The sequence below is a fragment of the Oryx dammah genome, unplaced genomic scaffold, assembly GCF_014754425.2.
Source record: "Oryx dammah isolate SB20612 unplaced genomic scaffold, SCBI_Odam_1.1 HiC_scaffold_21, whole genome shotgun sequence".
NCBI lineage: Eukaryota > Metazoa > Chordata > Mammalia > Artiodactyla > Bovidae > Oryx > Oryx dammah.
Window position 1 is genome coordinate 22,449,628 of NW_024070205.1, and position 16,447 is coordinate 22,466,074.

The 16,447-nt window shown below is 43.5% G+C and overlaps 1 protein-coding gene across 1 annotated transcript in view; it reads right to left on the reverse strand.

Annotated features, from left to right (window-relative positions):
* The window catches only part of BRINP2 (BMP/retinoic acid inducible neural specific 2), a 141,269-nt gene that overhangs the window by 39,719 nt on the left and 85,103 nt on the right, over nt 1-16,447 (reverse strand). The window lies entirely within an intron of this gene.

A 16,447-nucleotide genomic window follows, 5' to 3' on the forward strand; every position in this document is an offset into this window, starting at 1 on the left:
GAAAGGCAGTGCTGAGATGAAAGCCACACAAGTCAAATGGAAGATGGGGAAGAGGTGGAAGTTATAGGTGACTGGTCATGCTATGAAGCACAGCAAATAATATGGGAAATGCAATAATTGTAGTAGAGAACAGGATGAGGGCCATTCTGGCTATGACTTTAACGCAAATAAGCCTACGTGTACAAAACCAAATCAAGTGGGAGGTGCAATTCTTTGAGAAGCTGAGAAAAAAGTTAGGACTCCCCCCACCCCCCCGCCCCCGCTTACATTTCACTTGAATGAAAAACCTACATTCATTCTCTCACCATAAACCCAGGAAGGGAAATGCCAGGCTGGGTGAATTACAATCTGGAATCAAGATTGCTGGGAGAAATATCAAAAACCTCAGATATGCAGATGATACCTCCCTAATGGTAGCAAGCAAAGAGGAAGTAAAGAGGCTCCTGATGAAGGTGAAAGAGGAGAATTAAAAAGTTAAAAAGTTGGCTTAAAACTCAAGATTCAAAAAACTACAATAATGACATCCAGTCCCATCACTTCATGGCAAATAGATGAATAAAAAATGGAAACAGTGACAGACTTTATTTGGGGGGGCTCCAAAATCACTGTGGATGGTGACTACAGCCATGAAATTAAATGACACATGCCCCTTGGAAGAAAAGCTATGACAAACCTAGACAGCATATTAAAAAGTAGAGACATCACTTTGTCAACAAAGGTCCATCTAGTCAGAGCTATGATTTTTCGGGTAGTGGTGTATGGATGTGAGAGCTGGACCATAAAGAAGTCTGAGTGCCTAAGAATTGCTTAGGCAATGCTTTCTAACTGTGGTGCTGGAGAAGACTCTTGAGAGTCCCTTGGACTGCAAGGAGATCCAACCAGTCAATCCTAAAGAAAATTAACCCTTAATATTCATTGGAAAGACTGATGCTGAAGCTTCAATACTTTGGCCACCTGATGCAAAGAGCTGACCCATTGGAAAAGACCCTGATGCTGGAAAAGACTGAGGGTGGGAGAAGGGGATGAGAGAGGATGAGATGGTTGGATGGTATCACCAACTCAATGGACATGAGTCTGAGCAAACTTCAGGAGATAGTGAAGGACAGGGAAGCCAGGCGTGCTGCAGTCTATGGGGTCACAAAGCACTGGACATGACTTAGCAACTAAACAGCAACAAAAACCCACAACATATTTCCCACTTGTCTTGTAGAATTGATGCTTCAGGTCCTGAATAGAGTTACCACATTTTCTGAGGTGCGCCATGACCTAAATCACTAATTTTCATGAACTGCACAGAATACAAGAAGTTAAAGAAAATATGTGGAGAGGAAAAGTGCTTGGTCTGAGAAACTCCAGAATGGTGAACTGATACTGATCTGTGACCAAAGTCTTGAGCACTTTGAAAGGTGACTAAGCGAGCAAACTCTCCAGGAGCCAGGAAAACAAAACAAAACAAAAAACCTCATGTTGACATCAATTTCTTGTCTATTATCTCTTTCCTTGTTTACCAGGACCCAGAAAAGAACTCAGAGGCCCTAGGTGATGACACAGTGATGGGATAGGAGTCTTAGTCCTGAGTGACATCACGAAGGTCCAAGATGGAAAAGAGAGAGGAGGGAAAAAAGAAACAAGGACAACAAGCAAGTTTGAGAGACATAATATGAAAGAAGGGGAAAGAGAGTGAAAAGAACTTCTGGAGGGAAGTCTCAGTATGCTAGTAAGTCAAAGAAGCACAGAGAATAACAACTGTTTTCAAGTATCTGGAGACCTTTTGGTGAAAAAGAGGCATTTTCACTTATTCTAGATAAACAGGAGAAAACAGACTCAGAACCAATGAGTAGAACTATGAAAAAAAAAAAAAAGAAGAACTGAGATTCAGTTTTATAAAAATCTGTAGCATGTTTGGGGCCACTGGATGGAAATTGGCTTCAGAAAACAACTCAGGACTGGACCTGCCTGAGCCAAGGCTGGTCAATCACTTTCTTGGGGATTTGTGGAGTGGTTGTCTGCCTTGGGTAGGAAATAAATGATTTTAAAGTTTGCATATGGAACTCTCTTCTACTCTTGGTGAGAATGTAAATTGGTACACCCACTATGTATGACAGTATGGAGGTTCCTTAAAAAAGAAAAAAAAATAGAATTACTATATGATTCAACAATCCCACCCCTGGTCATATATCCAGAAAAATACAAAAGCTCTAATTCAAAAAGATACATATACCCCAACATTCACAGCAGCACTAGTTACCATAGCCAAGGCATGGAAACAACCTAAATATCCATCAACAGAGGAATGGATAGAGATGTGGTGCATATGCACAGTGGAGTATTACTTGGCCCATAAAAATGAATGAAATAATGCCATTTGCAGCAATGTGGATGAACCTAGGGACTATCATGCTTAGTAAAGTCAGAAGAGAAAGGCAAAACCATATGATAACACTTATATGTAGAACATAAAAAAGTGATGCAAACGAACTTATTTACAAAACAGAAACAGACTCACAGACATAGGAAACAAACACACGGTTACCAAAGGAATATGACAAGGCTGTATATGTCACCCTGCTTATTTAAATTATATGCACAAAATCCTTCAAACTCGGCTTCAACAGTATGCGAACTGAGAACTTCCAGATGTACAGCTGGACTTAGAAAATGGAGAGGAACCAGAGATCAAATTGCCCAAATCTGTTGGATCCTAGGAAAAGCAAAGGAATTTCATAAAAACATATACCTCTGCTTCATTGACTACACTAGGGCCTTTGACTGTGTGGATCACAACACACTGTGGAAAATTCTCAAAGAGATGGGGATACAAGACCACCTTACCTCCTCCTGAGAAACCTATATGCAGGTCAAGAAGCAACAGTTAGAACTGGACATGGAGCAACAAACTGGGAAAGTTGGGAAAGGAGTACATCAAAGGCTGTATACTGTCACCCTGCTTATTTAACTTATATGCAGAGTACATCATGCAAAATGCTGGGCTGGATCAAGCTGGAATCAAGATTGCCAGGAGAAATATCAATAATCTCAGATATGCAGATGATACCACCCTAATGGCAGAAAGTGAAGAGAAACTAAAGAACCTCGTGGAGAAGGTGAAAGAGGAGAGTTTAAATGCTGGCTTAAAACTCAAGATTCAAAAACTAAGATTATTCATCTTGTCCCATCACTTCATGGTAAATAGATGGGGGAAAAATGGAAACAGTGACAGCATTTATTTTGGGGGGCTCCAAAATCACTGGACAGTGACTGCAGCCATGAAATCAAAAGATATTTGCTCCTTAGAAGAAAATCTATGACAAACCTAGACAGCATATTAACAAGTAGAGACATCGCTTTGTAAACAAAGGTCTGTAAAGTCAAAGCTATGGTTGCTCCAGTAGTCATGTACGGATGTCAGAGTTGGACCATAAAGAAGGCTGAGGGCTGGAGAATTGATGTTTTCTAACTGTGGTGCTGGAGAAGACTCTTGAGAGTCTCTTAGACTGCAAGGAGATCAAACCAGTCAATCCTAAAGGAAATCAACCTGAATATTCATTGGAATGACTGATGCTGAAGCCCCAATACTTTGCCCACCTGATGCAAAGAGCCAACTCATTGGAAAAAACCCTGATGCTAAGAAAGATTGAAGGCAAAAGGAGAAGGGGGCAGCAGAGAATGAGATGGTTAGATAGCATCACTGACACGATGGACATGAATTTGAGCTAAGTCAGATATAGTGGAGGACAGGGGAATCTGGCAAGCCGCAGTCCATGGGGTCACAAAGAACTGGACATAACTTAGGGACTGAACAACAACGTGTGGTGTGTATGTGTAACTGAATCACTGTGCTGTACACTTGAAAATAACACAATATTGTAAATCATCTAAACTTTAATAAAAATAAACTTTCCTTCTAACTCACATTTCTGGGCACCTTGGCTCCATTCTGCCATCCCATGTTGCCAGGCTGCCCTACATCCTCAGACACTGTTTCTGCAGCTCTGGCCTCTTACTCTAGACCAACCACTAAATCTGTGGTTTTTTGATTTAGTCTCCAGGCCTGCAGACACCAGAATTGACATCACCCTACTTGGTGGAAACAGAAGGCAGACGAATGTATTATCAGCCGCTAGGGCCACATTTCCTCTACGGAGTCCCATTTGAGCATCAATTTTCAGATGACCGAGGCTGACTTTCAAGGACTTTGACAGCCTCCTTTCTTCTGCATGTGGTCTTTATCAGAGTCACCCTTTAGAACATAAACACAACACAGCTAAGCAAAGCCTCATCACACTGAAGTTTACCTCCGTTACTAATAAACCAACTATGTGACCCTCGTCAAGGGATCGTTAGGTATTTACATGCCTCTGTGGGTCCAGGAGAACTCACTCCCCAAAGAGTCTTCCTTCCTCTTCCTCCTCAGTGAGGCGCAGGCACTGCCAACACTCATGGAAGATGAGAATTCTCCCAGGCACCAAGGCTGGTAATGAAGGGCTTGGTGCAAAGCTAGTCCTGGCTACCTCATTTTAATCCCTCTAGGGCCTCCTGCCTGGCCAGTGAGACTGTGTGTTCATTCTGATGTCCACAGCTTGTGTTTTTTTTTTTTGCAAGGAAGAGGAAGAAAGAGGCACATTTCTGGGCTCAGGGGAGAGCCTGGCATGGTGGCAGAACTAGGGAGCATTAGACAAGTGCAGAGGAAATCACACAGCACCGAGAAGGAGCTCTGCCAGATTCTGGCATCCTCTCTAAGCCACGGTCCAGGTGGCTAATCTGCTCACCCTATTCCTACAAATTCTAAAGCTGACTTGGGAGTCCCAGCCTCTAGGTCTCTTTCACTGCTTCATCTGATTCCATGATGTGCTGTGGATGCAAAGGAACGTGGGAATGACCCAGAGCACATACCAATCTTGTCGTTACATGAAACTCCACATTTACAAAGTGGCCCAATAAGCAGAGGTTACATCCATCACCCATGGTTTCTTCTGGCTGGATGGAAATATTCCTTGAAATATAAGACATTTCCAAGTGGATAGTGTGTGCTTATGAATCAGTAGCTACTGGATCCTAAAGTCAGGGGCTAGAGACTGGCTTAGCACTGAATTTTTATAAGCCATTGCCAGGAAAAAAAAAATAAGATACTGCATTTTGGAAATGGCATTAAGTGTTCCTCCAGTAGAGGATTTGATTTGCAGAAATTCAATTTACACCGCACCCTTAGAGAAATACACCACAGTGCAAAGCTGACACATACAAAATTCTCTGTGGGTGAGCTGCTCCAGGAAGGTTCATCTGTAGCTTCCTCCCACTAAGGGTTCCCCATAGCCCAAGTACAGATGGAGAGCTCAGGTGGAAACACAGAACTACAGGGTCTTTGAGTGGGATGAGACACCTTCTAGCCCCCTGAGACCCATCTTCTCCATCCCAAAGATCTGCCGGAATGCCAGAAGGAAGAGTAGGAGGGGCAGAGAGCAGAGGTAGTTATAAGAGAAGGCCCCATTTCTCTTGGAGCATTAAGAAGCCCAGGTTCAGATTTGATTCAATAATAATCATATAATTGTCAGATCCTCTACTGGGATCTGACCAGTTGACTGCTGGCTCTTCCTCTTACCAGTTGCATTAACACCCTCTAAAACCCAGTGTCTTCATCTGTAAAAATGTATACCAAGAGTATCTCCCTGGTACATTTCTCATGATGACAACTGTAACGTATATGAGACTCTGAATCTCAGGGTTGTAGGTTTGAGCCCCACACTGGGTGCGTGCTTTAGGGCTTCCTAGCTGGCACAGTGGTAAAGAACCCACCTGCCAATGCAGGACACACAGGTGAACTGGGTTCGATCCCGGGGTCGGAAAGATCCCCTGGAGTAGGAAATGGCAACACACTCCAGCATTCTTGCCTGGAAAATTCCATGGACAGAGGAGCCTGGTGGCCTACAGTCCACAAGGTCACAAACAGTTGGACATGACTGAGCACACACAGGCACAATTACATATTATTATGCTCTTAGTAAGATGTTAGGAACATTGTGAATATTCAATATATATAGTCAATATTTATTATTGTTATTACTATGTCACAATATGGAGAGAATACTTTCTCATAATTTATGCATTTGCCCTTTCAAAACAATCTTCCTTCTTTGCCCCCTTACTCCTTTCATCTCATGAAGAAACTGGGGAGGTTGGTGACAGCCTGCTGCCCTGTGGCCCATACTTTAATACTGTGTAGTCTACACCTTTCTCAGGAAGTCTGGTATTCCCATCTCTTTAAGAGTTTTCAACAGTTAGTTATGATCCACACAGTCAAAGGTTTTGGCGTAGTCAATGAAACAGTTCAGTCACTGAGTCGTGTCTGACTCTTTGTGATACCATGGACTGCAGCACACCAGGCTTCCCTGTCCATCACTGTCTTCTGAAGCTTGCTCAAATTCATGTTCGAGTTAGGGATGCCATCCAACCACCTCATCCTCTGTCATCCCCTTCTCCTCCTGCTCTCAATCTTTCCCAGCATCAGGGTCTTTTCCAATGAGTTGGCTCTTCACCTCAGGTCTCCTCAGCATCAGTCCTTCCAATGAATATTCAGGATTTCCTTTAGGATTGACTGGTTTGATCTCCTTGCAGTCCAAGGGACTCTCAAGAATCTTCTCCAGCACCACAGTTCAGAGGCATCAATTCTTCAGTGCTCAGCTTTCTTCACAGTCCAACTCTCACATCCATACATGACCACTGGAAAAACCATAGCCTTGACTAGACAGACCTTTGTCAGCTATACAGCTTTTTATAGCTTGTTGGCTATATATAGCTCTGACTATATGGACCTTTGAAACAGAGGTAGATGTTTTTCTGGAATTCTCTTGCTTTCTCTATGATCCAGTGAATGTTGGCAATTTGATCTCTGGTTCTGTGGATGATACCAGTCTAATGGCAGAAAGCGAAGAGGAACTAAAGAGCCTCTTGATGAGGGTGAAGGAGGAGAGTGAAAAGGCTGGCTTAAAACTCAATATTAAAAAAACCCAAGATCATGGCATCTGGCCCCATCACTTCATGGCAAATAGAAGGGGAAAATGTGGAAGCAGTGACAGAGTTCCTCTTCTGGGGTTCTTAAATCACTGCAGATGGTGACTGCAGTCATGAAATTAGAAGATGACTGCTTCTTGGCAGGAAATCTATGACAAACCTAGACAGTGTGTTAAAAAGCAAAGACATCATTTTGCTGACAAAGGTCTGTATAGTCAAAGCTATGGTTTTTCCAGTAGTCATGTACAGATGTGAGAACTGGACAATAAAGAAGGCAGAGTACTGAAGAATTGATGCTTTACTGTGGTGTTGGAGAAGACCCTTGAGGGTCCCTTGGACATCAAGGAGATCAAACCAGTCAATCTTAAAGGAAATCAACCCTGAATACTCTTTGGAAGACTGACACTGAAGCTGAAGCTCCAGTACTTTGGCCATCTGATGCTAACAGCTGACTTATTGCAAAGACCCTGATGCTAGGAAAGATTGAAGGCAGGAGAAGAAAGGGATAGATGATGAGATTGTTGGATTGCATCACTGATTCAATGGACATGGACTTGGGCAAACTCCAGGAGATGGTGGGGGACAGGGAAGCCTGGCGTGCTGCAGTCCACGAGGTGGCAGAGTTGGACACGACTCGGTGACTGAACAGCAGCAACAGTCAACACTTTGAGATCCCTGTACACAGAAAGCTTCTGCCTCTTGTATACCCACACCCTCCACAATCCCTTCCAGGGTTTTCTCCTGCTCAGCTGGCAGAGCTCCATCTGAGGTCACCTGCCCAGCCCATCTGCAGGATCCAGTGATGCCTTCTCCGGTTGCTTCACTTGGGCAAATAAGTCTGAAAGACCAGAAGGCTGTCTTTGAGTCAGGACAGATTGTGAGAAGAGGAATTCACACAACTGTCTCCGACTCAGGTCCAAACCTTCTTCTCCAGCCTTGCTTTATGGTGATAAATCTGTCCCACTGGCTTTGAGCACCTTGTGAGCACTCTCACCTGTTTCAAATCCCGCAGGAGAAAATGGATAACTGGCATTGGGAACCAAACTCACACCCAGCGTTTTGGTCGGCCGCACAGACCTCAGCCCACTTCCATCCATTTGCTCCCATCGCTCTACCTTCCTGGAGGGCAGAGCTCCCTGAGGCCTGGGCTGCATCTCATTCACAGCCGTGCCCCCCGCCCTTGGGGAGCAGCCAGCACACAGAGATAATAAACATGCACTGAGTGAATAAATGCCCCGCCACATGCCACTCACTGTTCTAAACAACGTGGACTGACTTAATTTTCTTGTAGGAGATGTGGGAAGCCCTGAGGTGGGATAAATGTGGCAGAGGCTGAATAGCGGGGGGAAAAAAATGGAGAATCCCTGACCCAGAAAAAGCTCTTCTCTTGAGGGAAAGAAAAAAAAAAAAATGAACAGACCACGTGGCTAGCCAGTGTTCCTGTCTGTCTGCATCTGTGTCGCGACGGTTTTTAGATGAAGCCTACCTCATTCCTTTCTACATCTACGCGCCTCTAAGTAGCAATTCATTCATGAATAAAATTAATTATTTCTCAAAGCAAAAATTAATCCTCTTTTTCTCTGCCTGACTGACTCAAGATCTCTCTACTAAATCTCATCTGAAAACAAAACAACTGGCTTTCTCCCCCTGGCCTTCCTGGCTTTTTCCCTGCCTTTTTTGCACTTTTTTTTTTTTTTTTACATTTTCTATTCACAGACCACCTGTGCAATCCTATTTCAATCCCATGTGAATGACCCGAATATAGCCCCCCAGAAGACATGAGAAAATTTGGGGCAAGAGCCATTTTGTCCTTGGGGAGCATGGGACTGACATCCTGAGAATTTATTCTGATATGGCATTCATGGACCAAATCTATCCATCACTCACTGAGAATGTGCTAAAATATCTTCTTCTCCCCAGAGCCTGGGATGTTACATTCTAATGTGTGTTTCCCGTGAGTGTGCTGTCACTCAAACTGGACAGCTGAACTCCTGGAAATCAGTAGAATCCTCTTTTCTTTTTTGCAGCCTGCTATGGTGCCCAGAATGCTTTCCACAAAGTAGATGTTCCATAAATGCTTGTAAGAGGACCAAGTGAGCCAACACACCGTGTGGGAAGCTTACTCTAAATTCAAATTTTAAAGCATGGTGACACTGGAATTTCAGTTGAACAGGTGGCTTTATAAGATCTCAAATCACGGCATATCATTTTCTCCCCAGGTGCATATTCAAAGTCCATTTTTTCCCAGGGAGAAACACAAGGAATTGCCTTTGGTCCTACCTTCTACAGATATGTAATTACTTCTTCTTCATTTTACTTGTCGCTAATACAGGAAAATGACATGCCACTTCGGGAAAGAGGCTTTTTAAAACTGCACCCTGAAAGAAATTAGTGTCTCGGAGACCCTTTTGGCATGTTGGAGGGACAAGATATGGCAGACATAAGGCAGTGGGGCAGAACAGGTGGAGGAGGGACAGTCACGTGCTTCTCAGCATTTACAATGGATAACTGGAACTGGCTGCTCCATTTCTAAAGCACACCTGGCGCTCCCACACCTTTGGTTATACTGCTTCTGTGTCCACGGCACATTCCCCAAGCTCTCCACCCGGAGAGCTCCCACTCAGCCATGAGAGTCCAGCCAAGGCATTACTTCATTGCAGCTTTCCTCAACCTTTCTGTGCAGAGCCATCCAGCACGTTCTCCAAATGCACTGGTCTTGTGAGTTCCAGATCAAGGGCTGGGTCCTCCCCGCTAAGGATTATTATCAGAATCTTGTGGAAGGATAAGCACAGAGTTGGCCTTCAATAAAACAGATTGAAGGGATTCTGCGCTTCTCATGCTCTTGAATTGCCTTTGTCTGTTTCTGTGCTTTCTCCTTTCTCCAAGTGAGCAGCACACTTGCTCATTCACACAGGTCGGCTCCACTTGTCCCAGATGTTGCCGTGTTAAGATGGAGAGGAAATGCTGTCCAAGGATGAGGGTCTGCAAGGCCTAATTCCAGGGCTTGTATGCCCTTGTAGGGCTCAACCTCCAGACACTTCTGGAATAAAATTCCTTGGGTGAAGTCCTTGGGCTGGGTCTACAGCCTAGATTAGATAGTCTATGTCAGATATTGAGCTGTACATTTAGCCAGCAGTGAGCTCTTGAGGAAAGTAGATTCTAGACATTTCATTCTGTTCCTCTCCCAACTCTTCACCTCTATGGACCAAGAAAGAGTACCTGTGATCAGTCTCTAGGCTCATCACTCTGCAGTGCCTCTGGTTTTGCTTTGTTTTGCTCTAGTTTTTGTACTATTTCTTTCTCTTCTTCCATCTCAAGAAACTCCCTTGCCAAAATAGAAACCCAGCGAGAAGGGCAGAGATCAACCAGTTTGCTCAGGTGATGGTAGTGTTTCTGGCAGAGCTCACCTCCTTCCCTGCCTGTCCCATCCGCCTGAGAACCAGGGCTTCCCTTGTGGTGCCCTGCAGCTGCGTGATAACACAACCTTTCTCTACCTCTGCAGCCGTAATGAACACCTAGGAAATCACTGGGATTTACCCAGGCAGACTGAGGTTGCCATTTATTTATGGGGATTGTGATCTCTTAATTGGAGATGCTGCCTCTCCCAGGGTTCGCTGTTTATTCAAATCAGTGTTTGTTAGTCCGTGAGACGTGGTCCGGATGATAAATCAGCTCTGGTGCTCCCTCTGTGATGGCTTCCACAGCTGCTCTCTGCTTCCTCACCTCTCCATCTCCCACAAGGCACCCACAGGCTGGTTCTAGGCCCTCCAGCCTTTTCTGCTTTTAAAAATCTTTTCCCCCAGCTGCTTGGATCTATTCTTATGAGTTTATGTGCCTTGGCACTAATAATTCCTAAATACAACTTCCTATGACTACTACTCTATTTGTAGCATCTCCTGTAAATATTCTCACTGCCTCAAGTGCATCTTGGAGGATGCTGCCTTACCAGGAAGCCTTCTGTCCTTCTCCACCCTGGCCACTCCACTCTCCACTCCATCTCCCAAGCACTTAATCTTATCAAGCTTTAGTGCTATACGGTTCATGTGGGGCTCTTGCTAAAATGCATATTCTGATTTTGTAGGCTGGGGCAAGACTTGAGGTTCTGCAGTTTTCACAAGCTCTCAGGTAATGCCAGTGCTGCTGGTCCACAGACCATACATGGAGCGGTATGGCCAAAATATTTGTTTTTGCCTATGTCTCACTTCCTTCTCAGGTACTATTGCCAAGCCTTTTCATCCTGATGAATCATAAACAGATTATCTTTCCTTAAGATAACTGCTCTGGTGCCTGTGGAAAGGTTCTTTTAACAGATGTCATTCAGTACACCATCTGATTCTATCCCAGTTTGTCCTATTGGATGTTTCCAGATGCGCCTGCTAAAACACATTTCTGTTTCTACACAGCCTACCTTTGGGTACCACTCCGACCTCTTGGTTTTAAGCTTTGTTCTACTTTGGTTCTCAAAATTTGCAAACTCTGCCCAGAATATGATAAAAAATACAAAGGTCCCTTTAAAAATGAAGATATCTATTAATTTTTGATTCGTTGTCCTCTCAAAAGACTTCTAACACATCCCCAGACTCTTTTCTAAAGGAAAGACAGACAGAAATGGAGGCATTAATGACTAAGATCAATAATTTGGTATTATACCTGGCCTTGTTTTTTTTCTTCCAACCACCATATCACACTCATTATTCTATACTATTTCTAACTTTCTCTCTTCATTTTAATTTATTCTTTCCAAGTTTTAAGTGTTTCATCATAGCGGCTTGGATTTTTTCCAATCCCATGATTATCTCTCTATTAAAGCCTTAATACAAAAAGAAATTAAAAAAAAAAAAAAACCCAGACTGCTCATTACTTTGATTTGTAGCAAAGAGAGAATGGAACATTACTGCTAGAGTGTTTCGAGAAACCATATTTACATTTGCATCAGCTCAATTTAGGTGCCTGATTAGGTTGCGCATTATGAAGAAGATGCATTTACCAGTCAAAGGGAAGTGGCGTGGTCTAGAGTTATGAGAAGGAGACTTCAAGTCAGGAGCCCTGAGTGTTATTTCTGGCTGTGACTGGCTACCTCTCTGACCTTGAACAAGTCCAACTCACTACTTTGAACCCTAACAGTCCCCACCTGCCTCACAGGGCTGGTGTGAGAGCAGATCACTTAAATGTTTATTGTACTGAGGGCTAAAGAGTAGAGCAAATGTGGGCATTCAGGGGTCACAAATGGAATTAGAGACAGGATCTCTGCTCTTACAGCTCTTACCACTAGCCTGTTAAGAGACAGTGTCTGAGAAGTGGGCTGATTGCTCAGATCTTGGTCTGACAGGTCTTGAGGAGTTGCTGAGAGGTCGGCTAATGGAATTTAAAAGCTGACCAAAAATTGAGTAAGATGGCCAAGCCCCATCCTGCTATTTAGAAAGTTTTCACAAGGATGTATATTGTCTCTTTTCTCATAATGGTGCCATCCTGAGACTGTTCATGTTAGCCCTGGGACCAGGGAGCTGGCAGAGACCACTGACTCCCTTCTGTAGGACACCTCAAGGCAGGCCTGCTCGGTTGGCTATCCCTGACTTTGGAAGAAAGGTCATTCTCTGTGGGGACTCTAAAACAGGCTGGAAATAAGCTAGCTATTTACGGTAGTCCATAAGACCAGTAAGAGTGTGCCCCAGAGAAGATTCATTCATTCTCCAGTTGAGAGAGAGAGAAGGAATTACAGTTAATACACTTTTAAAAAGAAAGCAGGAGGGACTTCCCTGGTGATTCCACTGTTTGGGTCTCTGTGCTTGCAATGGAGGGGACATAGGTCTGATCCCTGGTTGGGGAAGTTCGGCATGCTGTAGGGTAGTGCCACAAATAAATAAATTAATTAAAAAAACAGAGAAGCATGAAACACTTCTCTATTTATTAAAAAAAAAAAAAACACGAGAACATTTTTTTCTCCTTCTAATGTAAGTTGTCGAATGCTAAGTCCTCAGCAGATGTTATCACAAAGAGAGTACGCATGGCTCTCATCTCATTATAACTTTTCCATTGGTTAATATTTATTGAGGATATTCTAATAATAGGTAATATTTATTAAGCACTATTCTAAGTATTTTACATCTATCAACTCTTATAATTTCCCCTTCACATCAGTCCATTAGAAGTGGGCACTATAATTGTCCCAATTTTACAAATAAAGAAAGTGAGGAACAAAGAAATTAAATAATTATCCCAACATTATAAAACTAGTAAGCTGCAGCTCCAGGATTAGAGTTCAGGTCATTTGGCTCCAGAACCTTCACTTTGAAGCACCTGTGCCTACGTGAATACAAACCTAAATGGAGAGAGCAATAATCTCTGGGGACCCACAGTTAGAGAGGCCAGAGCTATTTTAGAACAATCAGTCATCTCCTCCAAGTGAGAGAACACTCTGATTTCCAAATAAGGATGGAAAAATGAAAAGAAGAGGTAGGACTTGGAGTTTAATCTTAGAATTTGGTTGTGTAATTGTTATGATATGCTCATACACAGCTAGAAGAGCAGAAGGGCCTCTCTTCTGCTATGGGAGAGAGCTTCGTGAAATTCTACACCAAATAGTCTAACCCCACTGGAAAGCCTTATTCTTCCCCCATCACAGTTCACCTCCTTTCTTATATGGAAAGCACATGCAGATACCATATGATCTCTAAGCACCAAAAGCTTTCTTAAAATGTTGGATAAGAGACTTCCCTGGTGATCCAGGGATTAGAAATCTGCCTTGCAATGCAGGGGATTCAGGTTCGATCCCTGGTGGGGGAATTAAGATCTCACATGCCTCAGAGCAACTAAGTTTTTGTGCTGCAACTACTGAGCCCACCTGCTCCATAGGCCGTGTGCCACCACAAAAGAACCAGCATGACGTAATGAAGATCCTGCATGCCACAACTGAGCCCCAGCACAGCCAAATACATAAATTAAAAAAAAAATTTGAATAAAAGACTAATTCTGTTCAAGGCTCAATATCTCAGTGCAGAGCATTTCTGATATTCTCTGGAAATGGCACCCCACTCCATTATTCTTGCCTGGAAAATCCCATGGACAGAGAAGCCTGGCAGGCTGCAGTGCATGGGGTCGCTAGGAGTTGGACACGACTGAGCGACTTCACTTTTCTGTAAACTCTTTCTCCATCTGGCCTTCTAGAGAAAATGCCCTTCTAGTCATTGGAGAGGAGAAGGCAATGGAACCCCACTCCAGTACTCTTGCCTGGAAAATCCCATGGATGGAGGAGCCTGGTAGGCTGCGGTCCATGGGGTCACTAGGAGTTGGACACGATTGAGCGACTTCACTTTCACTTTTCACTTTCATGCATTGGAGAAGGGAATGGCAACCCACTTCAGTGTTCTTGCCTGGAGAATCCCAGGGACGGGGGAGCCTGGTGGGCTGCCGTCTATGGGGTCGCACAGAGTCGGACATGACTGAAGAGACTTAGCAGCAGCAGCAGCAGTCATTGGAGGTGACCCTCAATATATATTCTACCAGTTTTCCATGACCTGTTCTAGTCACAGTAAGCAAGGTCCTGAATTGCTTCAGGGAATCACCACTACAGACAAAAGGGGAAGGAATTAGAGTGAGTTCTCATGGGGATAATACAGACCCTACAACACTTGTGTACCTGGATCCACCATCTTACTTAATAACTAAAAGCAGGACTCCCAGAGTGATCCTGGAGCAGCCGTGTGGGACCATTCTCTCACTGCCCCCTCACAGGATTGCAAATCAGAAGGCTGCATTCCTGTCAGAGTGACTGGTTACTGTTTCCCCAAGTACAAGTTCAGGTGCAATAACTGACCCCAGAGAAACAGAGCGGCACAGTGTGAGAGCTTGTCACATTAAATGATTAAAAAACTATTACCAACTGATAGAACTGTTGATGGTGCAGAAGTGATTCCAGACACTCCTGGGGTGGCAGCTCAGAGCTGGCCCCCCAGGCATTCAGGGGTCGCCCGGCTTGAGGCAGGGGCCTGATGGCAAGAAACAGCCGTGGAGGGAGAAGGAAACTTGTGCTCTAACTCCTCTAGTTCCCAGAGTCCTTTGCCATGAATAGTGCTGTTGGGGTTCCCAGTCTGACATTTCAGTTCCCATTTACTTGAAAAAAAAAAAAAAACCCTATATATATATATATATATATATATATATATATGGTGATAACAGTGTTTTGAAAGATATGGGGGTAAACTGAAGTCTGAGATGAATTAAATCTTGTTTTCCTAGACCAGAGGAATTCACCACTAAATGCATTCTAGGGTAGATTTTCTGTTTTCCTTTCTCTTTTTTTGGAGCGATGGAAAAGGAATTTCTTTGATAAGAAGCATCACCCTGAATTTACCTTATAGAAAATTTGTGGAGGATACAGTTCTAATTTATATATTTACTGAGATTCAAGTTAACCTCTCTCACTGGAGCAGGCTTCGCTCAGTCACTCCGCCCGAGTTGGTCTCTGCCTCAGTGGCCCTGTGAGAATTTCCACCATAGTGTGTGGAGGATGGCAAGGACCAGAGCTGCTGAAGCAGACAGTATCAACTGCAGTCCTTTCTAAGACCAGATTGGGAGAGAAATGGCTTTTGTTTCTACATACCCCTGCACTCATAAAGCACCAGCCCCTCAAACACCTCATCTTGTCTGTTTGTCTGTATCTGCCATGTGGGGAATCATGTACCGGGAGAATGGCCCCTATAAGTGAATCTCTCAGTGCTGAATATGTTAAACCCTCATTTCTAAGACTCCATATTAACCCAAACAGGTTACTGTGTAAGTAAAACAACATTAAAAAAAAAAAACTTAAAAACAGAAAAATATTGAAAAAAAAAAAACACAGAAAAATATAATTTCTTTAAATATAATTTAAGGACCCAGACTTTAGAGTCTGACTGCTTGGGAGCTAATCCTGGCTTCACCATTTACCAGCTGTGTGCCCCTGGACAAGTTCTTTAACTTCTCTGGACCTCAATTTCCTCATCTGTATAATGGGGAGAATAATTGTTCTTCCCACAGAGGATTGTTAGAAAGATTAAGTGAGTTCACATACGTAAGGCATGTAAGCTGCTAGATCCAGAAAGAGGGTGAAACCTTTAGCATGTTCGTAAGACTAAGAATGCATACACTCAGGTTATAGACAGCAACCTCTACCTGACAAAAGAATAGGTGATTTTCTGATTCTGTTTCTCTTTGTGTTTTTTCATATTCCATCTCCACTCCTTTCATTAGGAATGAATCTGTAATTGAAAAGTAAATGTCTTTAATTAAAAAGAAAATTCTAGCAAAGCTCCTAGAGTTATCTGAAGACTACAGTCAATGTGAAGAGGAAAAGTGGTTGACACTAAGCAAGAGACTGAGCCCAGGGATGAAGGGCAAGGCTGAATTCAGGGATACACTCCAGAGAGTGCTGAGGCTCACTGAGTCACCCAAGGTGAGGGTT